Source organism: Uloborus diversus, chromosome 4, assembly GCF_026930045.1.
Source record: "Uloborus diversus isolate 005 chromosome 4, Udiv.v.3.1, whole genome shotgun sequence".
In the NCBI taxonomy this organism is placed as follows: domain Eukaryota; kingdom Metazoa; phylum Arthropoda; class Arachnida; order Araneae; family Uloboridae; genus Uloborus; species Uloborus diversus.
In genome coordinates this window covers 61534028-61545796 of record NC_072734.1, presented here as the reverse complement: position 1 = coordinate 61545796, position 11769 = coordinate 61534028, and the positions used below count along the sequence as shown (strand labels likewise).

The window sequence follows — 11769 nt, the reverse complement described above, 5'->3', positions numbered from 1 at the left end:
TTCATTGGCAGTTTATTAAAAGAAAAAAAAACTTTGAAGCTGTAGATATCGAAACAATCACTAAAAGAAATGCCTCGAAGTTTTTACTGCTTATTTTTACGTTTGAAATCAATATGTCATTTTATTATACGAAAATATAGCGATATTCTTATTTGTATAGAAATCAGTAGTAAAATAGAAAAAATTGCAAACATCGAAAAACGTTTTTTGACCAATTTCGACGTGAATCTGTTTGGGTGCATTCGGAAACGCGGATCGGTCGCCTCGGTGCAACCGCAAGCGTTCGGAAACGCTTGCGGTGGAACCGCTGACGTCACTTAACCGCGTTCGGAAACACTGCGGTTGTTTTCTGGCGGTCGACTTGGTAGCAACCTGTGGCACCGCTGTCTGGAAGCGGTTAGCGAGATCACAAACGTCACAAAGTCTGTGTTGGCCAATCCGGTCGTGTTTCATGTTTTGATCGTAACACACGTGACTTGCCTATTATGAAAGTTACGCGTTGATTGGAGTGTCGTTTGCTGCTGAACTAGAACTACCGCGGTTTAACCACGAGCGTTCGGAAACACAGCTGTTCTACCGGAATTCCTAGAGAAATTCCAAATACGTCATAACCACACCGGACTAACCACGCGGTGTAACCGGTGGATCGTTTCCGAACGCAGCCTATAACTTTAACCAAGACCACTTACGGAACCGAATGTCACGTGATCATGATGACGCTACTTTCATTCTGTATTTGTATGGCGGCAAACGGCATGGCAACTTTGTGAAAGAAACATCGCCATTGATAAGTTGGATTCAGCATATTGAAACATCATTTTGCACTACAATTTAAGTAAGTAACATTACAAGCAAAGTTACAAAATATAAAATGCTATGATTCTGTAGTTTTTGGCTGATTTTTGTATTATTTACAACGCTATTTCTTCTTATTGTGAGTTGAGTATTTGGAATGTGTGTTGAACTTAAGTTGATCTTATTCCATGTTATTTTTATTTTCCAGCTTTTAAAAATTGAGGTAGCATCCCCCCCCCCCAATAATTTCAGTTCTTTTCTTACCCCTTAAGATTTTAATTTATACACTTGCTTTGATATTTGTTTTATTGTTTATGGCAGAGATAAATTTATTAAGTAATGTTTGCATAAGATTTGTTAGCAAATAATGTACAAATAATATTATTTCCTATGCATCTAAGATGGTTTTATGTTCCAAACTATTTTGGTCCTGTAAGTTCTTTTGAAGTACTTTGTTCAAATGCATTTTCTTGATTAGCATTTTAAGATGCAAATAATTTTTGCAGACTTCCCCTTTCTACTTAGGATTAGGAATTAGTTTCTCAGTTTCATTTTAATCCAATGCATTTTATATTGATCTGGGGTGGATGAAATAACTTTATTGGTACACTTCGACAAGGGTCCCTTTTTACTAAATGAGGAAAAGGATTTCACTATTATTGGGAAAAAAAGGAGTTGTTTTTCTGGTCTAAAATGCATATGTCAGTGTTTCAATTCAAATATTAGATATCGATTGAAAGTGTGTTTACCTTTGCTGCTCAAAATTTTGTTTTTGTATTTCAGTGCAGGGTCATTCCGTGTCAGATCATCACACGGTTTAGGACGGACCGTCACAGAACTGGATAAAACTTGGTACATGAAGAGATTTAGCCCAGTTATGAATAAAAATGCTAAAAAAAAAAAAAAAATTCTTTCACCTCATTCAAAAGTTATTAAATATTAATTATTCAAATTTTCATCAAAAAATGCTACACTTTGAGACGGTTAAATCTCATTTTCTCAGAAACTATAACAGATACAAGCTTGAAATTGGTCTTGTTTTGAAGCTCTTTTAGTGTGCTTTAATTTGATGTGCAACTTGATAAAATCAATAAATAATAATTTTAAAATTTAATTAAATTAAATTTTAAAATTTTAATTTCTTAAAAATGGACAATTTTAAAATTCTGAAAAAATTCACAAAATTACTTTGTGTTATCCTCTAGCATATTACCAAGTTTCATAATGGGATCTTAATGGGATCAGATGATACAGGGAGGACAAGTTTTACATAGAAATGAAGTTTGCACAGCAGAAGACAAGGCTTGAATGCTGACTGAAGATAGTTTGAACAGGAATTGTGTATTACAGAACAAGAAAGTATTATAAACACTAGAAAGAATCCCTCTATCCCCCCCCCCCTTTTTTTGTGGAAGGATCATTTTGCAATCCCAAATATACCCTCCCCCTCCCCTCTCCTAAAAATTTTCAGATCATCTTCATCCCTTCACCCCCCCCCAAATAAATAAATAAAAATGAACATTTTATGCTCTATTTGGCAAGCATTTCTAGAGGTTTAGTTTCCCTCTTCATGTGCTGGTTTTCTTTTCTAAAAAAAGACAACAAGAAGAAAAGAAAACACTATGACTTAAACAAAACAAAAAAAAAGGATCTTGCAAAAAAAAAAAAAAATAGTTTCAGTTTTATTCCTTCCAAAAGTCTAGACGCCTTTTGATGCAAGGGCACTTTTCTTTTTGTTCAGTTCATATGTGTTACAAAAGAAGTTCATGTGAGTGTACTGCTTTTGATTATTTTTGGAAGGGGTTTTGGTAACTTAAGGTGCAAAATCCTTTCTTTCAAAAAAGTATTGTCGCCCCCATGCCATAAAATTATGACAGGCTTTTATTAATTCATTTCTCCCTTTTCTTTAATATTAATAGTAACTATTATTTACTTATTTATTTTGTGTACTCTAAAATTTATATTGCTACAAACAATTATTTTGGCAAATTTTACAAAAACAAAATTTGATTATAACCTCCCCCCCCCCTTTTTTGGAATTAGTAAGTTATCTTTTGAAACTAAGGGAGTGGGTGCTTTTGAGATTTTATGGTACTGCTGACTGAACTCCACAAGCAAAAACATGAAACATGTTGAAAAATTGGTCAATCCCAAACCAGTGACAGGTGGAGAAAAAAGCAGTGAGGCAGAACGAACCATTGGATCTCATTCTCAATAGCCACCCCCAGTCTGTTTCATTTTGTTAGCAAAGGGGGTGAAAAGGGTAGCTTACTGTTTCAGATCTGAATTTGTAGTGGATTATTTTAAGTTCACATCCCCAGAGAAAATATTTTCTTTTTTTTCCCTTTCTTCCTTTCCTTTTTTAAAATTTTATTTCTTTTTAATTTATTTTTCTCAATAAAATGAGATTTAGATGATTAATATTTTTATTAACGAGTTATTTTTCAGGAACAAATCGTACTAAGAAAAACTTCATTTCTAGTAGACAGTTCTGCATAAAAAAGTGAACATGTATGAAGCATATTTATTTATTTATTTATTTTTTTGCACATAAAATAATAACTATTCAGCACAATAACGCATATTTTGGCAGATATGTGAAACTTGTCCACCCTGTATCAACTGATCCCATTAAGATCCCAATATGAAACTTGGTGAGATGTGAGAAGATAACACAAAGTAATTTTGTGATTTTTTTCAAAATTTTAAAATTGTCCGTTTTTGAGAAATTTAAATTTTAAAATTTATTTAAATTTAATTTTAAATTAAAAAATTTTGAATTTCATTAAGTTGCATATCAAATTGAAGCAGATTAAAAGAGCTTTAAAATAAGACCAATATCAGGCTTGTATCTTTTATAGTTTCTGAGAAAACAAGGATTAACAGTCTCAAAGTGTAGCATTTTTTAACAAAAATTTGAATAATCAATAATTAATAACTGCTAAATGAGGAGAAAGAAAAATTTTTTTTTAGCATTTTCATTCATAACTAGGTTAAATCTCTTGATGTACCAAGTTTCATCCAGATCTGTGACGGTGCGTCCTAAAATTGCTCCAAATTGTGTTGATTTGACGTGGAATGACTCTGCAAGGGCTTTTAGGTTTTGAACACTAAAAAATGTTTCTAGTTTCACTTATTTTGTGTATGAAATTAGTTCATTTTGTTGTTAACAGTGCAAAATGTTCAGCGTTCAAAATTATGGCTGGTCCACTGGTCCCAGACAAGTGAAACCTGCATCAGACCACAAAAAAAAAAAAAAAAAAAATCGGTGGTCCTCGGTACCACCAGCGCCTGGCAATTTATGATCACACTTTGCTAGAAAAAATTCAAAAGCATATAAGCCTAGTTGATGCCTGAACTAATTATTAGCCAAACCATTCATTGACTTTTTTTTTTCAAATCGATGTACAAGTACATAATTTATATGAATCATCCACATTTTATTCAGCATTTGAAACTAAGTAAAAATGGCAAAATTAAATTATCAAATTTTTGGTAGCCTATTTTAAGGGTTGATTAATGAAATTAGTTTTCATACATAACACTTGGCTGTTTAAAATTTAAATGTTTATTGCCAAACAAAAATTTTTGAATGTAGTGCTTTATTTAATGTTAAATCAATTAGTTAAAAATAAGAAAGTTATATTTAAAACTAGTGGTACCCGGACGGCTTTGCACGTCGTAGAAAATTAAAAGGTCATTTGGTTCGCCTGTATATTTGGGCAGTTCTCAAAAGGTGGGAACAAACACAGACCTCAACTTTGAAGCTTCAACACCAAATAACTTTCATTTTAATTAACTCAAAAATTTTTGAGTTAAACTATAATACTGTATAGAGACAAGAATTGACATAAATTATGGAAAAAATGCTCTTCAAATGCCCTTAAAAAAATATTTTCTTTGCTAAAAGGCACAATTTTGGACATACCAAAACGTTAACTGAGCAAATGTACCATTAAAAAAATTTTTTTTTTAATTATTTCCATACGTTTCAAAAAAAAATTAAAGGTATGAATCTTACACTGAATAACTTTTTGTTAATATTTTACACAGATAACAAAAATAAAGATAGATTGTTTACTTTGTAAACGATTTAAAAAAAACGTAACTTTGAAATTTGATGTATGTCCAAAAGTTGCGATCTTTAAAATGCTATTATTTGAGAACTAAGTATATGATGTTTTTGTTTTAAAGGTATTTATCGATCCTCAGAATCAATTTTTAATTGTTTAAAAGTGTTTTCATAAGCTTTTATGCAGTATCTTAGAAGAAAAATGATTTTTCTTAAACATACATGTGAGATGTCCAAATGGCGTTACGATCTTGATGCCGATAATTCTGTCCGTTGATTCATAATTTTTGATGATCCACTGTCTTCTAACCTCAATAAAAAAGGTTATTATAATGTTATCTTTTATAATCCATTGGTATTTTGCATAATTAATACGTTACACATTGAACAATGCATAAATTACAGTAGTAACATGGCTTTCTATGATCGAACGAAAGCCATTTTGCGCTAACATCGCCAAGCAAACTTCCGCTAGCGACAACACAGTATACGATACGCTAAAGGTTACCAGAGGGGAATTCCAGTCTGACAAATGTAGTTTAGAGTCAGCTGTACCACTTTTGGCGACTTTATCACCTGCGCTAGCATTTTTTTTTTTTTTTTCCGCTTTTATTATTTTAGAATTCTTTTTCTGTTCTTTCTTTTGGAAACATAATTTAACGATCTCCAAATAGAAATACGAACTTCTTTCTTCAATAATTTTTTTAGACATCATTTTAATTCTTATGACATTAGAAAAAATTGATGATTAAAACTGATGTCACTTTTTACAATTGTATTATTTTTAATTTGAAGCTTTTTTTTAACTTTGCATCAATTTCTTCAAAATCATTCCAAAACTTTATTAAATGTAAGGAGCAGCATGTATAGCCATTCAAGTATTTCATTAATATCCTCTTTATTATTAAATTGCAAAATTTAAAAAGTAATAAATAAAATTTTCATTGGAAAAGTTAAAAATCAGATTAACGATTGTCAAAAATGATGAAACTTACGTTATGATGATGTCCAAAATCCGTTACCTACAGGAAAGCAATGTCCAAAATCTGTTACCTACAGATTGCTGATTTAATTTGCTAATTAACAATTTTTACAAATACCTGCTGTCTTTTCATGTTCATATATTGTGTTCTAGGTATGCATACTATAGAATAAAATCAAAATTGATGTCAAATTCGAAAATTTTTGAAATTGCTCAAAGTTAACTTTTTTGTTCCCACCTTTTGAGAACTGCCCATTTACAAATGATGGATGATGAATTCCTCGTCAATTTGCTATGTTAATTTGCTCACCCCTTGGCACATATTGTTGGCAATTGTTTGTCCATGTTATGATAATTTGCTTGGTAAAATGTTCTTAAAATTGGAATAGAAAAAGAACAAAATCGAATTTTGAAAAAATCGCTTTGAAGTGTTTGCCGAATTACATGGAAATCGGCCAAATAGTCTAGGTGCTATACGCGTAATAGACAGAGATCCAAATACAGACTTTCAGTTTCATTATTAGTAAAGATTACTTAATAAATGCAATCCTAAAGCGTAAATAATTTTACGTACAGACATATTTATTGGTTAAATTTAAAGCGGACCAATGATGTTGTCTGCAGACTAGTACATTTTCATGTTGACTAGTCCGAAGGACCAGTAGGATTTTTATTGATTTCTAACTTTGATGTTTGTCTAATTTATGTAAAGTACCTACCACCTCTTGTGTGTGTGTGTTTAGTTTATGGATAGTTCTGCTGTTTGCATTCATTTTTCTTTTTCTATTACAGATTTGTTACCTAGTTAGTGTTTGAAAAATCTGCAGGAAAGTTAGTTTTGGGATATACTCAACAAGCAATAATGTTGCTGCAGACCCGGACAAAAATGGTAAGAAATCATATTATAGAAAATGTACAGTAGTCTCTGCCTTATATGATTGGGGTCAATGTTATCAATCCTTTATTGCTGTTATCAAAATCCCTCAGTCCCAATTTTCTCTATTCATTTGCATGTTCAAATAATCACTTTTTGTTATCATGAAATTTTTTAATGTTATCAGTTTTCACTCGATTCTTAACTATCAATGAACTATTGAAAAGAATCATCTTGTGTTTAAGTGTGCCAGTGTTTGTATGTTTGAGAATTCTCCCTATTAGAGACGAGCACTTTGGCCGAGTGCCGCATACTCGACCTGTCACTACCTGGCCGAATACTGAATATCAAATATACTTTAAGAACCACAGACAAACACATGATGAATTTTGAACTCATTGGAACTGTAGTATAGACCTCCATGTCCACATAATAGTTTTTAAAACAAAACTTCGTCTGAAATTTAATTATGCATCATTTAAAAACTTTTGCTTGTGTCAAAAATTTTACAAAAATGTTATTTTTTAAAATTAGAAGAAAGCAAATAAATAAAAGGTATGATTAACCAAGTTAGAATTAAAACAAATTATATCAACCTATTATAGTTCTAGTTGCCAAACGTAAATAATTTTTTAAAGCAAATAAAGTGTTAAAACACAAATGTGCAGAAATCCTGCAGACCTGTGCTTCTGCGTTGCAAGGAAGGTCTCTTTCAGTAGTGCATAAAGTGAGCTAATGAATGTAAAGACAGCCTACAAAAATATCCGACTTTTGTCGGATATTTTTAACACATAAGCTCACATTTTGTGGATTGAAAAAGATATTCCTTGTAATGCCAAAACATGTGTCTGCAGTGTTCCTGCATATTTCTGCTTTTAACGTTTTATTTGCTTAAAAAAATGATTTATTTGCTTTTATTTTTAAATCGAAGGTATTTTTATATAAATTTTGTTTATACCAAAAATCTATTTAATAATATAAAAATTTCATATTTTCTATAATTGCCTTTTTTGTATTACTACAGTGTGGTACAAAACACATTATCTAACAGGGAGTGGTCATAAAATCGGTTTACTATGAATAAAAATTTGTGTTTGGAAACAATTAAAATTTTGATTCATTTTCTAATACGTTATCGCACAAAACATCTCTATACTCAAGTTTTTATACCTCTTGGGAAAGTTTTAGTGCATGATTTTTCGAATTCGGAAGAGCAGGAAATCGTGTTACTAATCTGTCAGTGCCCAGTGTCGTGCTGTTTTACCAATACAACTAAATAGAAATTTTTTTTGCCCATTGTGTTTCGAAAATAATTCTCTAACCTCCTGAGACAAAGAAATCTTTCTCTACTAGCTGAGCTGATAGGAAAAATCAAGAAATAATTGAAGTAACAAAGTTATGTATGAAAACACTTTTTATATCTTGCTCTTAAAATCACCCAGGCAACTTCAAAAATTGTGAAGGGCTTAATTTTACATCACTGAATAATCTAGTCTCATAGGCGTTCTCAGCTTCAATGAGATGTCTTCTGCATCCAGCTCTGTTATTCACTATTCCAGACTGATGAGTCCATAACAAGGACAAAACTGCAGTCTCTGGATGTGATAACCGGTCTGTCGGTATATTGCTTGTAATTTTTCTTGCCTCGTGCTAAAAATTTTACTCAAAATTGAAACATTTTATTTTTTGTTTTCAACATCCAATCCAGATAATATAGAGCCAACCATACAGAAAAAAAATATCATCAAATCTTGTGTTAATTTCATTCGAAACTGAATTGATTACTTCATACAAAATATTAAGAAAACAATGTTTGACTTTACATCGTGTGTGTGGGTTTTCGTCACTTTTTTTTTTTCGCACCTTTTTAAAATTGGCTCGGAGGAAGAATTTTTTGAAAGGTTTCACGATTGATTGAAATATGCATCTATATAAAATCTAGTTTCAGTTTCAATTGTAGATTGAACTATGGTAGTATGCTGCACAGATCAATTGTAGATGGAACTATGGTTTGAATAGTTTGAAAATTAAGGGTAGTGGATTGAAGATGTTTTGATAGAGTAAAGCATTTTTCAAAAACTTTCCTCAATACAAACAAATTGAATAAAAATTCAAACAAAGTCATACATGGTAAAGGGCATGAGCTTTTTCACCATTGAAAGAATTGTTTTGCAATAAATCTTCCAATCGTCAAATCACTGCTTTGAAGTTATAGAGAAATAATTTTATGGTTTTAACTCGTGAAGACCATATTCTGTCACTCCGAGATTGTATACTTATAGAGCGCCATAAAAGATATTTGTTGATATGTTTTTTTTTTAATTCAATAATCATATGCATTTTTAAGAAGTTTCTATGAAAGCATATAATGCATTGAGCAGCTGAAACGTGTTTCTAGCAGAAGAAAAAGATAAACACTCATCAAATAAATATACACTTAAAAAATGAGCATAAAATTTATTGAATAATATCAAGGACTTTTCTTGTGAAAACCATGCAGCCACACCACTTTGCACGAGCCACTCATATTGAACATGCCATCGTTACAGTGGGCACACAAGTATGAAATATTTAGCCAAAATGAGGAAATGTCTTCTTTAGTTAAAGTTAACCATGGTTCTCTATCACTTTTCTATGTTCTGAAAAGGCCGGAAAATACTTCATGAATTTAAGTCATCATCCAAATAACGAAAAACACTTTTTCTAGTCTGGGAATGCGTCGAGTTTCATCAAATATTTACTGAGAACCAGCGAGATTTTTTAAAATGAACATTGATTTCCGATTTACATAAATTGAATTCACCCATTTTTTACCATTCTGCTTAAAAAATTTGGGGGTGCGACCGCCCCCTCTTGACCCCCCTATTTGCCGCCCCTGCTTGTGAATATCCTTTTTTTGGTTCATACCTTTGATGTATAATACATCCTATAACTGTAAAAAATTTTGCATTTAAGTCGATTATTTCACTAATATTTTGAACATTTTCTTTTGTACACATGCACAAATGTCAAAAAATTTGGTTTATGGCTGGGAAAAAAACATGCATACAAATTGAAATTTTTAATGAAGAATTTAATTTCTACATAATTAGATTAAAATCAGTTGTATAAATACATATATATTTATACTTGAATGTTCACGTTGAATAAATATATTAAATAGTCAAAAAGAAAAAAAGAAAAAAAAACATAATTTTGACACATTTTATTCTGTCATATTTTCTCAGAAAGTAATTTTGGACACAAGGGTTTTGAACAGGGCATTATAAACCTTGCCAACCCCACTTTCATTTGCACATGTATAAACATAGGGAAATTTGATTACTTTATCAAAAAAAATAAATAATTAATGCCTAAAAATTAAAATTTTAACCAAGAATTTAACTTCTATGTAATTAGATTAAAATCAGCTGCATAAATAAGTTGAATGTTCACATTGAATAAATGTTCAGTATAAAACATTTCTTTGACACATTTTATTTTGTTTTTGATGTTTTGTCACAAACTAAAATTTTTCTATAAATATAGTTTTGGACAGGACGGTAAAAACCAGGGTTTTTACCGTAGTGTCCGATACTTTGCCAAGCCTGCAGAGAAGCCTAAAAAACGTACGTACCTAAAACTTTTCACACCATTTGGTTGGACCTTTTGACTCTATTTTCACCTCCATAAAAGGGGAGATGAACGGGGACCCCCTTTAGAGACACAAGGAATGGTGCAATCTTTTGAGCACCTTTTTTTGTGTTGGGGCGCTTGAATCTCATTTGAAACCATTCTGCAATTTGGTATTCGAAATCTTTGCTAAGTTTAGTCGTGATAATTATTATGTTTTGCTACTTCACTAGAGCATTCTTTTTTCTCTAATTTTGACTCATTTAAAAAATTTCAATTGTTATTCTCAACTAAGACTTTTTTTCGTTACATATTTACACTTATTTTTAGTGATCATGACTAATTTTTAGAATAGTATTTTATTATGATTATGACCTTGTTATGTCGAAAACTCTGCCTATATATATATATTTTACTGTTCCTTCGATTTCGTGACACCAAGAGCGTACTGTATTTATCAATTTATTACTGTCTGAAACGTGTATATTTCTCAACGACAAAAGAAATTAGGTGGATTAGAAGAGTTATTTTGATGGAAAATGAATGTTTCCTCTCCTATTGATAGCGAAAATTATTGTTTTACATTTTTACGTCAATAGCTGTTCTTAGCTTATATGTAGATAGTTCAAAAGATCTAGATCTAGTCAGTTCAAAATTTTTCTCAACAAAAATATTAACAAAAGCTAATCAATATTATTTAATTATTGGGGGAAATTATTCGATTAAGGGGGGATCTTTAACATTGCGTCTGTGGAGAAATATTTGGTTCCAAGAGGTTTAGAGGTTTTATTCATATAAGCTGGGTATTCATTCAACTGTTACCTGATTACGCAGGGCTGACAGTATTTTCTAGGTTTTCACCACAGTTTCTACCTGCAAAAAACCTAGTTTTTTTCCATGTCCTGGTAAAAAACTAAACCCTGCTATATGTGTTGAAATTGAGAGTTCTATTCGGGAGGTTCGACTCCAAAACTCCTTGGCTGAGCCATTCATACTATTTCAAAGTAAAGTGCATTTTTTGCAATTTTAACATTACATTACTGGTACAATCAACATGACTAATTCAATTCTCCCCTGTGACTGTCTAAAAACAGATTGTTCTTACTTGGTATACAGTCGACTGTAAGTTATCGATAAGTAGGAAAAATAATTCTCCATGTCTTTTCCATAATCTATCACAAAATAGCCAAAAATTGATGGTTTATTATTTTGTACAGTAAAAAATGTTTAATGTTTTTAATTCTTATGTTTTTTAGCTGGTGCTCCCTATGCTATTTCAATACGTGAAAACAAGATTTGGTTAAGTATTCTGAAGACTTCAGTGTGGAAAGGATTGAGTGCTGCGAACAATCCCAATTCTCCATGGTGAATGGATGATTAGATTTTGTTGCTCCGGTCTTTACCTTAGTGTGTTTAATTGACTTCATATATTTA

At 31.3% G+C, this 11769-nt stretch overlaps 1 long non-coding RNA gene across 1 annotated transcript; it reads left to right on the top strand.

The window, feature by feature from the left end:
• The first annotated feature begins 703 nt into the window (after nucleotides 1-703).
• Nucleotides 704-11769, top strand: LOC129220438 (uncharacterized). The gene is made up of 3 exons (XR_008580466.1): nucleotides 704-835; nucleotides 6642-6738; nucleotides 11592-11769. It is a non-coding gene; the product is annotated as an uncharacterized LOC129220438 (long non-coding RNA).